Raw genomic sequence first — 13,965 nt, 5'->3', positions numbered from 1 at the left:
GTATGCACTCTGCTCCGGCAACAGATAACTGTCTTAAGACATTTTATCATGTAACAATTAAACTTTGGTCACAAGTTTGCAGATAGTTAGTGTACGGATTCGTTTTATATACCGTTTCATTAAGGCGGTACATAAGTCTAAACCATCACTATATCATATTATAGTCTCTAAGTCTGGGCAGCCAAACCCTCAGTGCCTATTCTCCTTAACCAATGTTTACATTATGACACCATTCTTGCTGTATAGTCAACAGCCTGTTATAGAAAGTGGTTTCATAACTACATTTATGACGACATAGTCATTACTAAAAAAAATTACATTATAGCCTACTAATATATGGTTCAGTTTTACAGGATGCCGATTTCAATAGATAAGCCCATATTTGTTAACTTTAGGTAATATTAAATTTGCCTCTCGGTTTATGTTTAAGGGTTTAAGCTTTTTTCGTTCCGTCTGTTTCCTTACCAAAGAGGGCTTATGATTAGCTAATGGTAACTGAAGATAGGACCAAAACGATTAACCGAGACGTCGTTAAAACAAAGAACCGTTTCCGTTTTGCAGAAAAGTTCCTTTCGCTTAGTTTTACTTTTCAAGTTTCCAGGATGTTCTAAGGCAATCGAGATAATGGCATATAGTCTAGTCACTGGACTACAATATGCTAAAGCAGTTGTGTTACTAAGAATGCTGGCCGGTGAGCCACTAAAGGCAGAGTTTGAGGGCTTTTAGATTTTCTTATGGAAAACAGCTTTCATTCCCTTATATCCTTTCTTTCCTTTTACCAATGGGTAAGTGAAATTATTTTTGTATCTTTGGTAAGAAGATGGAACATTATAAGAATCTTGAAGGTTGGGTATTCAAAACAAGCCAAAATCTCAAAGTTTATTTTAATGAGCCCAATAAAGTAAAGCAACAAGACAATAATCTAATGACATAAAATAGTTACAAGTAAGTAAACAAAAACTTTTAACTTCTATAGATATGAAGAGGGCAAAAACCATAACCTCGGATGATTTTTCTCGAAGTTCCAGAAAATGCCCTAACCGGATCAATTTACCCATTTCACGCAATTTGGTTGGTTACGTGTCTTTTATAGCACCTTTTATGTTATGCCATATAGAAAGGGATTGTCTAGAATCGGTTGGATCCTTAAACTATGAAAACGACTTTCACATGATGGCGTAGGATAAGGCGAATCCTCTATCTAAGAAGAACGGGATGTGGTTCTTAGAGAATGTTTTCATCTCGGTGTTTTCTTTTTATACTCTAGTGTTTCCAGAGCTTTTTAGTGGTTGCATAGAATGGTCAAAGCCTTACAGACGACGAAATTGCTAAAAAGAAATATTTCTCACACGTGTTCTTTAGGAGAGATGGGTTTCTCACGAGTGCTTAAAGGATAGGCTATTGATATTTTCTTTCCCTTGGAATGGAATTCTTTTTACTTCCATAGCTCTTTCCCTCTAACTCCATCCTGTCACATCGTCGCCGTTGCTGCACCTTTTGTAATGTTACGTGGGTAGGAAAGCATAGAAATAAAATAACCGACGATATGCCTAGATAAACCAGTGGATATAGAGAGCGGATACGAAATAAAAGAAGATACGACGTCTGCAAGTCGGAAACGATCATTTCGTATCAAACAGTATAATCTCAGACTAGGCTATGAAAGCTAGAGAAGCGTGCTTGGTCCAAATCCAAGCACCCGGCCAAGACACTATATAAACAAAAAAGGTTCTCTGCCACATTGCTTAAGGGGTACGAGAGGATTGGTTTTTAAAAAACTACTTTTCTTTTATTTATTAGAACGGCATAAAAAACAAATAGTTGCTTTAACGCCTGCACTGAATATGGGCCTGTCCTATGACGTTCTAAACCCAGTTCACGTACCTTTAAAAGACAAACAGTCGACGTCAAAATACCAAACTTTCCTGTCGATGTGCATTGGGCTAGCTTTGAATTTCCTCATTTCACAAAGGTTTACTTTCTTGTTTCCACATTAAATCAACTACCAAATATCCCTAATGCTTAATGGCACAGGTAAAAAACAAACAAAAAAGCCCCTGGACCTGAAATCGTTGGTTTCGCATCGAATAGACATATAGATTAATAAGTAAGTAAACCAAAGTAATTAAGGCTTTTGAGGGCCAAAACTAAGAATAGACAGCGATGTGTCTTGCGTGTGCATCGAAGAGGACTTGAACCTCTAACCACCTGGTTCGAAGCCAGGCACTCTATCCAATTGAGCCATCAATGCTAAAAAAATGTAACTTGACATGGCTTTTTCCATAGGAACATTCATAAAAAATCCAGTGTATTTAACCATATCTTCTTTTTTAATGACGGTATCATTATTGAACATAATAATTCCTATCTTCTCATTCTCAGAATTTGAAGCCATTCCTTTGGAAAGTAACCTCATAAAGTTCACTATGTGATTGATATAGAGGAAAGGGATGAAATTTTTCTCGCCATGTTAGTTCGTATTTATTTGAAAGAAAGTAAGTTTTAACGGAATAAACTAAGTAAATGGAGCGCTAAAGCCAAATATGTATCCATAGCTATGCAGAGACGGAGAAAAATAGATAGGTATAATTGAAAGATGAAAAACTACGCAAACGAGTTAACATTTATATAGTTTTAAATCATAGAATCAAATTTCAAAATGAGCCCAATGCAACTACTTTTTGCTTCGTTTTATGGGATTTTGTTATTTGATTTAATTGGCAAAAATGGATAAGAAACGAATAGACGAGTAAGGTATTAATTGCAATTCTTTTAATTTGAGTCAACTTAAACCATTTTATTTCCTTGCGCTTTATTGCTTTGTTTGGCAATGTTTATTTCTTTGCTTTGCTTGAGCTAAGTTTTTTATGACCTGCTGGGCGATTTAAACTTTCTGACGTTAATGGATAAAAGCAAATAATTCTACAATGATATTTAGATATGAAATTGAAGGTCAGCCTCCATTATATGACATTAAAATTACATCGTAAATTCTGATAGTAATAGTATTTTTTTCTTCCGAAAATCCCTGACCAATTTTTTGTCTTTTCACTCCCTAAAAGAAACAAAGGAAAAAATGATTTGCCATTATGTTTTTTTTGAATCTTTTGTTTTCTTTATCGCGGTTAAACGAAGGGATGAGCTCATGTTTGCCCTTTTTCACAAAAGGGCGGTCTGGATTGGAGATTATCATGGCATAATAATCTCCATTAGACGGTACCATCTGCCTAAAGCATTTAATGTTTTAATGCTTCTGAGTATAGCAGGACTTGAACCTGCGACCATTAGATTAAAAGTCCAATGCTCTACCAACTGAGCTATATACCCAAATATTATTCTATTATTATTAATATTAATTAGAAGAGAGATTTCTATGTGGTAATTAAACGAAAAAAAACAACTCTGATGCGAGTTTTTCTTTGATTTTTCCTTTCTTTGGGATGTTCGGCAATGAAATTACGATTTTCACAGAAATTACTTAACGAAAGAAAGCTTAAGACAACAATTAGACAACATAACTTATGAATACTGGAAATGTTTAACCCGAAACTCTTAATTCTATTTGTAGCGTTACTAATCCAATTCTTGCCATTGCAAGCCTTACAAGAAATGGGAAATAATGAATGCAAGCTATACAAGAATTGCTTGAAATAAAGGCTACAAGCTGTACGGAAAATACAAAAATTAGGAAATTGCCATTACAAAGTAACGGCACGGAAGAGCTATTGTGGATTTGTAGAAAACATTTTTATCCTTAAGGATTGCTCGTAATGCGCTTGGATCCATTACCTGTAAAGATGGCCATTTATTGTTAATGAATACTGATTCTTTATATAACGACATGATAAAGAGAGTGGCGGGAAAGACTAATTCAAGTTGTATCAATTCCAAATGGATCGGTGGTTTCTCAACCAATTGGACACATATGAGACGTGAAGAACGCCCGCATTCCAGTCCACGTTTCTTAAAGATGTAGAAATGCTTTGAAGGATTGATAACACGCGAAATCCCAGATAGTTTAGTTGTACTGAATGTACGTAAAGATTTTATAGCTATATCCGAAGCCAATCGATCGTGAATCTCTATTGTATCTCTGATAGATTCCATCTCTCCGGAGGAATTGCATAAATTAGTTACTTATCCTATTTCCGTAAATAGTGATTCCGTATGGTTTACAAATCCATTCCGTTAATCGATTACGAAAACAATCATTCATTCGAAAAAAGCCCAAAGACCAGCTAGAAAGGCTCGAAAACCCACCGATAAAGCCATTCAGATTCGCATAAAAGCCAATAGGCCTTAAACAATCAAATATTAATAGCCTGTCCATGTTGTTTTTAATTGAAATCGCTAAAGTTGCTATCAAATTGCATAGTATTACTGCTTTTTAAGAGACAAGGATAATCCAGGCTTCACTAGACCCAAAGGTTTTGATGAAATGCTTTTGCTGCACGAGTACCGCCTGGAATGATATCGGATACGTTATGTCATTTTCTTGAGAGCATTAAGATCAAGAAATTTATGCGATTTGATCGCTAGACTTAATTGCAAAAAAAAAACATTTATTTGACATTATAGGATTAATGGAATCATGACTGATTATTTAACTAAGACCTTATTGGAATTTGCTTTTGTATCAGTTTTATTTTTTCGAATGGAAGTTTCTATGTCATGTGGGAACTCTCCGATTGTATCTTTGCAGCTAATATTTTCTATTGTATGGCTACGTCAATTCAGACGATTGGCCCATGAAACGAAGCCGGGGAAAGGGTTTTTTTGACATAAGTTCTAATAGAAAAGCCGGGAAGGCGTCAATTAACAGATATTGGCTACCTGCTGATGTGGTGAATGGAGAAAGCGTTAATTGGCTTGATCTGACATAACAAACATTTGCATTTTGCTGCCTGCTCTATACCTCTAAGCCAACTGTCTTAGGGGATGTAAAGTGCAGGAATATACGAAATTTCATTAAGGACATAGCTGGGATAATGGCAAATAGAAAGTTTCAAATTAAACGCTAATATGATATAAGTTTGCCTTTTGTTCCTTATTTTAGGCCACTTATCTGCGATAGTTTTGTTTGAGCCAGTTTATGGGCATTTTAATGCTGATTGAGAATTCTGTCGGCAGATAATTTATTTGTAGCCATTGATTACGCGTGGGAAAATAGCTCAGTTGGTTAGAGTGCTGGTTTGTCATATCAGAAGCCGCGGGTTCGATTCCCGTTTTTCTCGAATCAATAGGGCATGGGCGGTCTAGTCTTCCGCATGAAATTTGCTGCAGCAGGTTGCGGGTCCATCGGTAACCAAACGGAACCAAGCCGTACGACTTGTAAGTATCCTTTGCTGGTGTGTGATCTGAATCGCTCCTCCGTTCACCCCCAAGGAAGTGTAATATAGGTAGTACCAATAGATCCACTTTGCACATTCCATTCTATCAGGTTTTTCCACCATAAAGTTTATGATAGTTGCATCCTTATCCCCAAGTCCAGAATACCAGTTGTCCAGGGGTCTAACAACCAGTTCCATCACTGTTCCCCCGGAAACACACCGAACCGCTTAGCATACCTATCGCTATGCTCAGGCTCGGAAGTAATTCTGTTTCAGATGCAGAGCGGATGGGTGGGATCCTTTTATCTTTGATCTAGTATTTTTTCCGCTTTCTTCACCTGCGCCAACATTTTTAGATCTAATCATTAACCATGTACGTTAATAAGTTTCAGTCAATAGAACTATGTTCATACATCCTAATGTGCCAGTTATTTCATTTGCGGGGAACCAGAAAATCCTGGAAACAACGAGAATAGCCATCACGCTTTTGCCATATCATGGTGCGGCTTCGGACGGAAGTAAAGGCAAACAGTCGGGCGCCAATAGTGCTGCAATGGATAGGATGATCTTTGCAACTTTGGGAGGCGATAAAGTAAGGTAAATAAGTGGAAACGAGAGTACGGATAGATTGTAATGCTCCCGGATACACGTTGGAAAAACCAGTAAAGCTGGCCTTATTTGCAAATACACATTGTAAAAACCTGGCCTTATTATTGTTTATTTGCCGGCATTATTCCTGCTTATTTTAGGCCTTATTTTCCGATTGTCGGATACACTAAGGAAAAACCGTTAGTTTTTGCAGAACCGTGAGGATTCAAGTCCCTCTATCCTCAGTGAATAGTATAGGGGCAAAAGTCACAAAATTTCTGGTTTGTAAGAGTTCGTTAGGAAAGAGTATCTGTTCCGGACAAGGAAAAGAAAAGTGGATCTCAATAAGCAACCTTTTTCTATTCAAAAGCTTGCTTATTGAGAAAAAGTCATATGTCGAAGTCATAGATACGGATAGTTGCTATGTTTTTGCTTGGCCGGGATAACAACATAACAAGGAAACTTGATTTTTGGCCACCGTAACCTAAAAGTGATATTGATTAGCTTATGATCCTGTTAGCAGACAATGCTTGATGAATAGCAAAAATAACAAAATATTTTACAAGCACCTTTTTTTTACAAACCATCATAAATATCACAAACATCGCTTGGAATAAAAGACCAAACAAGAATAAGGGAAAGCAAAATGGACTTCGCCTCATTATTCCCCGGTGTGATCCGTTGGTCTTGTAAAATAGCCAGCGCTATTATATTAGTAATGTAAACTCCAATCAAAGGCAAAAAGAAATCGTCAAGACCTCCTGCCAATAGCTGAAATATTCAGCTGACTTTCAAGCCTTAGCAAAGGAATGGCTGCCCTTAGAGCTGTAGAAGCAGAAGGCTTGAAGCGCAAGATGAAAAATGAATGAGTGTAAGCTTCGTGGCCTGACAATTAACAGTGCTGATTATACTTAAGGACTCGTCATCATAGCAGCGGGAGAGAGCAGGGCAACGACAGATTGGGGATCGCCATTGAGCCTTTTTGAACGTCCGAAAAGGGTAAGTTATTGATAGCTTTGTCTAAGATAGGCCATCTACGCTCGCCGCGCTCCCCACGGAGTATGGCTCGCGTCCAGACTTTCGGTTGGGAAACGGAGTAACTTTCAAAAGCTCCCCCAAAGGAGGGCCGGCCAAGCCGTATGTTTTTGAAAATGGGATTTTTCCTTAAGCTTTAAAGCCGACGCGGAAACCCATTAATTTTTAATAATGTAGTAGATAATGATAAATCGTATATAATAAATGTAATGTGTGTTAGAGCATGTATCATTTCGATTACGTATTGAATTGACCTTTCTACATAACTTAAGACAAGCCTAACCTTGTGTCATGATTAAATAGGAAAGGGCTCGATACAATGGGAAGAGCCGTATGAGGCCATCAGTTTCATGTACGGTTCGGAAGCCAGGCTTATGTAATAATGCTGAAGCCTAGGATAACTGCATAGTTTCAGTTCTATTTCGTTGCGCGAAGGCGCCCTATGATATTCGGTGAACCCGTTAAAATACGAAAACATAAGTTATGATGGAAGCAGGAATCTAATTAAACTATTACACTTGCGTAATATGGTTTTGGCGAATGCAGGACTCAAAAGCCCCAAAGTGGAAGAGCCAAAAATTATTTTGTCAAAGCCACATAAACCCAATATTATTTTGCTAAAACCATTAGACAGGAAAATGGTTTGGATTGAATTGACCAAGATTTGGCGTGATCGTGAAAAGGTCAAGGGGTTGATTCTCAATCTGATGAAGGGCGGATATACTGTAGCTATCGCGGGGTTCATAGTTTTTTTTTCTAGGAGTCTTTTTTGCAAAAGTAAAAATAGCAAAGTACAAAGGAATAAAAGATTCCCTAGAAATCTAAAAGTCAAATCCCATATGAATAGGAACAGAAATGCAATATTAAACAAAAAAAATGACACATTTCGCAGGAATAGAACATTCAGAATTCTAAATATGAACCCAATAAAACGTAACATTGTAATAAGAGAGATTCATAACGTATCAATCAATTCCGTTCAAGTGCGTCAGGGCAGTAAAGTTTTTTGAAATCCTGGACTGGGCAGTGCCGGCGAGAAGTGTGCTTTGGTCTAAATCCAAGCAACCCGGGAGAGTGGCTGAGTGGTTAAAAGCGACAGACTGTAAATCTGTTGGAAACCCTTCTTCGCAGGTTCAAATCCTGCCTCTCCTAATAAAGTATTTGAACCTTTTCTTTATTCTTAAATAGCTTTCTTGCATTTAATGGGTGTTGGGACAGACCCAAGCACTAGATAAGATTTGAATGCTTAAATAGCATTTTTCGAAAGGAGTTTAAGCGAGTTCGTCGCAAACCATTTATTCCCAATCAAGGGCGCCTTTCCTCCATTCGATGAGAAAACCAATAGTCAAAATCCAAACAAATAGCATCATAGACCAAAATCCATACTAACCTATCTTTTCTAAAAAAACTGCCCAAGGAAATAAAAAAGTTACTTCTAAATCGAAAATAATAAATAGAAAAAGGACCAAATAAAATCATATATCAAATCGACTTCTAGCATCACTAAAGAGATCGAACCCACGCTCGTAAGCTGACAATTTTTCTGGATCTGCCGTTTTTTTACCTGTAAATGTAAAAGAAACCATGATTAGGATAAAAGAAAGTAGCAAACTGAAGATAAAACAAATTGCAATAGGTGCAAACTCATCCATCGTTAAATACTTAAACAGAAAAGGATAAAAATCCACCACAGACGGCTCTAACGTACTACAAATGCTAGGCCATATATAGATTAGCTGCTGTATGCAAGCATCAGACGTTTGTTGGGTATCTCTTAATAAAGGCAGTAGCTGTTTGACTGTCTGCGGATAATAATTATCCCCCATTTCATGGTATTTACGAATGCATAAATTGGCTTTCCTTACAAATCCAGTAAAAGGTTCACCATAAGGGGAACCCTTGGATAAATAATCTCTTAGATTAGGTAATATTACCTGATGTAATTCATTTAAGGGTCTCGCCAAAGCTTCCCTTCCCGTGCTGTTATCGTTTTCAGTAAGGTATATAATATGATTAAGATGAGCGTCGAAAGAGTTCTTCAATGTCTGATATTCTCTCAAATTTCTAAGCAATGGATCCATATTTTCAATTTTTCTTTAAAATACTTAGGTATAGCAAAGACTTACTTAAGCTCTGCGGTCTGTTTCTGATGTTTATGGATATTCTTTGAATAATTTAAGAAATACAACAAATAATTTATATCAAATAGAAGAAAGAATTGATAATAATTTCTTAAAATTTATTAAGGATATCTGATCGTGTATCAAGAGGTAAATCTATTGAAAATATAGATGTTCCAGAAATGGTTAATAATGTAATCAAGAAAGACCATTTTTATTTGAGTCTATAGAAACAAATACAGTATCTACTCAAACTGAAAATATTCAATTAGATAATATTAATTGAATATATCCTTATTCAAAGCCAGTTCTCGTAACCTTTATTCAAAGCCAGTTCTTGTATCCTTATTTAAAGCCAGTTCTCGTAACCTTTATTCAAAGCCAGTTTTGACCAAAATATTCACCTTATCTTACAAAATTGATGTCAAATGACCTTTTTATTAAAAAAAAGAAATATGGCCAGATGGGTTTAGAGCGAATTTTTTTTTTACAACAAAGATTGCTATGGCGCAACCCGTTTGGATTGGCCGAATAGGTTCTTATTAATCGATTGTTATTATACAAGAATTCTTGTATCGCTCATGCAGATCTTCCATCTACCGGAAACCAAAGGATTCATTGCTTTTCCTTTTTTGTCGAACTTGTATAAACACAACCCTATTTGCACCTATCAGTTACGAACTTGCTATTGTTATGAAAGACAACCCCTAGGCTCAGTCACAGCAACGAGTACCGAACCGTCGTTCCCACGGCTACAGTACCAGGAGTTGCTGCTGAGCCAGCCCGTTCAAAACAGTACTTCTGTCTAGCAGAAACTATTAGCGACATCCCTAGAACAGTATTCGTATCGTGAACCAATGGCCACTTTTCCGGTCGAAGGAAATGCCTAATAAATAGTCAAATACTGCACTCTTTAGCTACTGTACTCCGGAAACAAAGTAAGGGAAAGCCCCGTACGTCAAGAGCTGCACTGCTATGAATCAAAGACTGTCTGCTCGCCGTTTCCGGCCAGTATTGCGGGTTCAATGGCTTTATACGAATTAGCTGTTTTTGACCCATCCGATCCCCAGAAATGGAAATTGTTAATACTGGCACTGTACCTTAAGTGGGAGATGGAATAGCCCGCATTCATGGTTCGAACAAAGTAATGGCTGGAGAATTGGTAGAATCTGAAGATGGTACAGTAGGCATCGCTTTGAATTTAGAATCTGATAATGTTGGCTAAGTACTGATGGGCGATGGTTCGACCATACAGGAAGGGGGTTCCGTAAAAGCAACGGGAAAAATTGCGCAAATACCAGTTAGTAATTCTTTCTTAGGCCTTTAAGCCAGTAAATGCTTTGGCCCAACCGATCGATGGAAAGGGTCAAATCCCAGCTTCTGAGTCTAGATCAATTGAGTCTCCCGCACCATATGGGAATTATTTCAAGACGTTCCGGTGGCGGAAAACGACCCGAATCTGCAGGAATTCGGGAAGGTTGAAGCAATGGCCAAACCTCCTTGAGGCTACAGCAATAACGTCATAAGCAATGACACTTAACTAAAGCACTTTATCCTCGCTTTCCACCTTTTATCTAGGGTTAGGAGGATCACGCGCCATAATGCCGGATCTCCATCTTTCTTTGTTGGTTGCTCTCCAGTCGCAGAATTATGAATAGTTTCACTAAAAATAAGTTTATTGGCTTGAAAAAAAAAATGAACCAATCCTTTAGCCTGGCAACCTGTACTATTTTTGCTGCCTCCAGCAACCTGTTGCAACTAACTTCATATTCAGGATGAAACAAGACAATTATGCCAGATAGTAAGGAATTACAAGTTTTCTGCACTAGAAAAAGCTAATAAATGGACTAAAAGGCCGAGGGATAAACAAAAGGTTCAACGCTAAAACAAAAGATGGAGCTGAATCAAAAGCAGTTTCCAGCTAGAAAAAAGCTAATAAGAGGACTAACCATACTAGAAAAAGCTAATAAAAGGGGACTAACCGTACTAGAAAAAGCTAATAAAAAAGGGACTAACCGTTTCCTATTCTCATTTTATTGCTTGAAATAACGATTGCAAGCCATACGGAGAATACAAAAATTGGTTGATGTAACGGCTAAACAAACCGTTTCTTATTCTCATTAAAATGAAATAAAAAAACATGTATAATATTACTGCGATAGTTACGATATGAGGCTTCAATATTGCTAGATACAAAGGAGAGTAAAGTATGGCTGAAAATAGAAGGAATTGACCTGAAACTTTTCATTCTATTCGTAGCTAATCCAATCCTTGCCATTACAAGCCATACAATATAAAAATGCTTGAAATAACGATTGCAAGCCATATTGCCGAGGCTAAACAAACTTATGAGACTGTACAGGACCATTTCTAATAATCGTTAGGCTCTGGCCTTTTTAATGAGAGTAAGAGAGTTTATTATCTATAGGATGCAATAATAGCAGGTGCTTTCCTTATTAAGCCTAGGTGTGTTTATGAATTAAACAAAACTTAAGCTGTGGAGGATAAGAGAAGCGTTAGCTTTAGGTAAGTACGATAGTCATTACAACTGTTTTTATTGGTTCATCTTAATGAGAATAAGAAACGGTTTGGTTAGTCCCTTTATTAGCTTTTTTAGTTATATCTAGTGTTTTTGCCCAGCAGAGTGCCTTTGGTGTTCCTTCCGATCCCTACGCATTTCACCGCTCCACCGGAAATTTCCTTTGCCCCTACCGTACTCCAGCTCAGTAGTTTCCACCGCCTATCCAGGGTTAAGCCCTGGTATTTGACAGGGGACTTAAAGAGCCACCTACAGACGCTTTACGCCCAATCATTCCGGATAACGCTTGCATCCTCTGTCTTACCGCCATTGGCTGCTGGCACAGAGTTAGCCGATGCAGATACCGTCATTGCTTCTTCTCCGAGTTTACGACCCGTGGGCCAAAAGGAAAAAGAAAAAGAAAACCCGCTAAGATGGCCAGCCATCTTATAGAGAATAAGTTTTAAGTTTTCTTATTCTCATTAAAAAGTTTTATAAAACTTTATTATAGGGTTTCGATCAATTCCTGCCAGTAGCCTCGCCAGGATATGAGAAACATGAATCCAGTAGCCCAAACGAGATGCCCAAAGAGAAACATCCATGCCCAAACGGATAAACTGTTCATGCCGAAGGGGTTGTAACCATTAATAAGTTGTGACGAATAACGCCATAAATAATCTCTCAACCGGCCCCGGCAGCCCCGTTAGGCCTGCCCGGCAGCTTAGTTCCCTCTACCACTATGGAAGGCCGGGTGTATCCCTTGGCAGATGATCTATCGGGGTGTGTGGAACGGCTGAAACGTCTCCCTCATCAATTTCAAGAGCTACTAAACCACCTTAACCGTGACTCTTCTAGCATAGAAAAAGCTAGCTATATGCTATTTCGCCTATTTAGGGGAGGAACTACCCGATACTTCCAGAGAAGGTGCCCTGTACAACAGCTGTTTGCAACTTCCTATAAGGATTTGGCTGGTTATCCTAGGCTGATACCCCAGACTGAGGGGGGATCAGCAACCATAGCAAACCTTAGGAGGGACCTCAAGGGGACCATGAAAGAGGTTTTAGGGAAGACTACCCTGCCACCAGAGCTGGTTCTCGAGGAATTAGCTATGGTTGCATGCCACACGAGTATCTATGCTGGACTTATGGGCAAGGCGCGGGCACCTAATACGTGGGAAGCTTACCACTCTCCTTCCTTCTGGAAGTACGTATTTTCCCAGTGGGGAAAGGATATTCCTAAGCCTTTATTGCTTTATCCGGGTTTAAACGGAGCTAGCCTGACAGGGGAGAGAACCCTGCGAGCTAAAGTCAAGGAAGCATGCGGGCATTTGTCTGGGGTGGAGTTTGAGATGACATGCGCCGGGTATTGCGCCACCCTTTCTGCAAGAGCTATCCCTTTTTCAAACTTCGATAGGGCAGAGAGAGAAGAGTTATTGGCCTACCCGAAGGCTCCCCTATTATGGGGCCTCAATCCCGGGTAGGAAAAGGAGTAGTTATCACGAGGGTCTGATGACCTCCCGAGCATTGGCTTCTCACGAGCTTGTCCTTCTCATGTTTATAGTAGAAAAGCTACTCAACGATCGATCTGGGATACCTATTAGTCTAGAAAATGATGGTCTGCTCTTTCTTACACGAGAAGAGACAAGAGAGGACACGCTCAACAACCTAAACTCTTTTTTGAGGGCTCGGAGCCTGGAGTTTTTGGGATTGCCTATCTTATTGGAGAGGAAGAAATTGGAGAGGAAGAAATAGACCCAAAAAACACAAACAAAAAAACACAAAAAAAGCGAGATCCGAGGAAAAGATCAACAGGATCGACAGGATTGGCAGGATCGGCATGGCCAGCTAGAGTGCCACGATCCCTCGGTCTCTCTCTTTTTGACTCTTTGTTCCCTCCCTCCTCCTTGTATCTCGTACATGCTTTGAGTAGGCTTTTTCTCACCTTTTTCTTCTTTTTTTACCCTTTTTTTCTTATTAGGAGGACATATGGGACTCTTTGCTACTTGACTAGGTGGTTTTGGTATATTCAAGTATTTCCTAGACCAGTCCGCTCTGGTCTCCCTTCGCCTCCTTTCACAAACCCTTGAGAAGGCCATCTCTAATCAAAAGAATCTACGACAAGAAGACCAGCGTCGCTTGCTTGTCGACTTAGCTACCGAATTGTGGGCCTCCATGGACCTGAAACGAGATCAGCCCGCCAATTTTGCCACTCGCATGGGACGGGGGGTACAATCCCTTTATCTTTACTTCGTTCCCCAAGTCATCCGTTCAGTACAGATTCTGTTTCAACCGAATACAAGCTTTTTCTTCCATCTCTTCAATTTGATTCATAAGGGAATGGTTAAAAGAGGCTCGTGGTATTGACACGAACCGGT

At 38.8% G+C, this 13,965-nt stretch overlaps 4 non-coding genes across 4 annotated transcripts; 2 read left to right on the top strand and 2 right to left on the bottom strand.

Annotated features, from left to right (window-relative positions):
- Positions 1 to 2,177: 2,177 nt before the first annotated feature.
- TRNAR-UCG (transfer RNA arginine (anticodon UCG)) lies at positions 2,178 to 2,251 on the bottom strand. The gene has a single exon. It is a non-coding gene; the product is annotated as a tRNA-Arg (tRNA).
- Positions 2,252 to 3,254: 1,003 nt separating this feature from the next.
- Positions 3,255 to 3,327, bottom strand: TRNAK-UUU (transfer RNA lysine (anticodon UUU)). Its single transcript has one exon. It is a non-coding gene; the product is annotated as a tRNA-Lys (tRNA).
- A 1,833-nt stretch (positions 3,328 to 5,160) lies between these two features.
- TRNAD-GUC (transfer RNA aspartic acid (anticodon GUC)) lies at positions 5,161 to 5,234 on the top strand. Its single transcript has one exon. It is a non-coding gene; the product is annotated as a tRNA-Asp (tRNA).
- Positions 5,235 to 8,021: 2,787 nt separating this feature from the next.
- TRNAY-GUA (transfer RNA tyrosine (anticodon GUA)) lies at positions 8,022 to 8,105 on the top strand. The gene has a single exon. It is a non-coding gene; the product is annotated as a tRNA-Tyr (tRNA).
- Positions 8,106 to 13,965: the final 5,860 nt, after the last annotated feature.

Source organism: Lygodium microphyllum, unplaced genomic scaffold (assembly GCF_053477565.2).
Source record: "Lygodium microphyllum isolate KBCC unplaced genomic scaffold, Lygodium_microphyllum_v1.1.10 scaffold_191, whole genome shotgun sequence".
NCBI lineage: Eukaryota > Viridiplantae > Streptophyta > Polypodiopsida > Schizaeales > Lygodiaceae > Lygodium > Lygodium microphyllum.
Note: the sequence above shows the minus strand (reverse complement) of the source record. Positions and strands in the feature narration are given on the sequence as shown.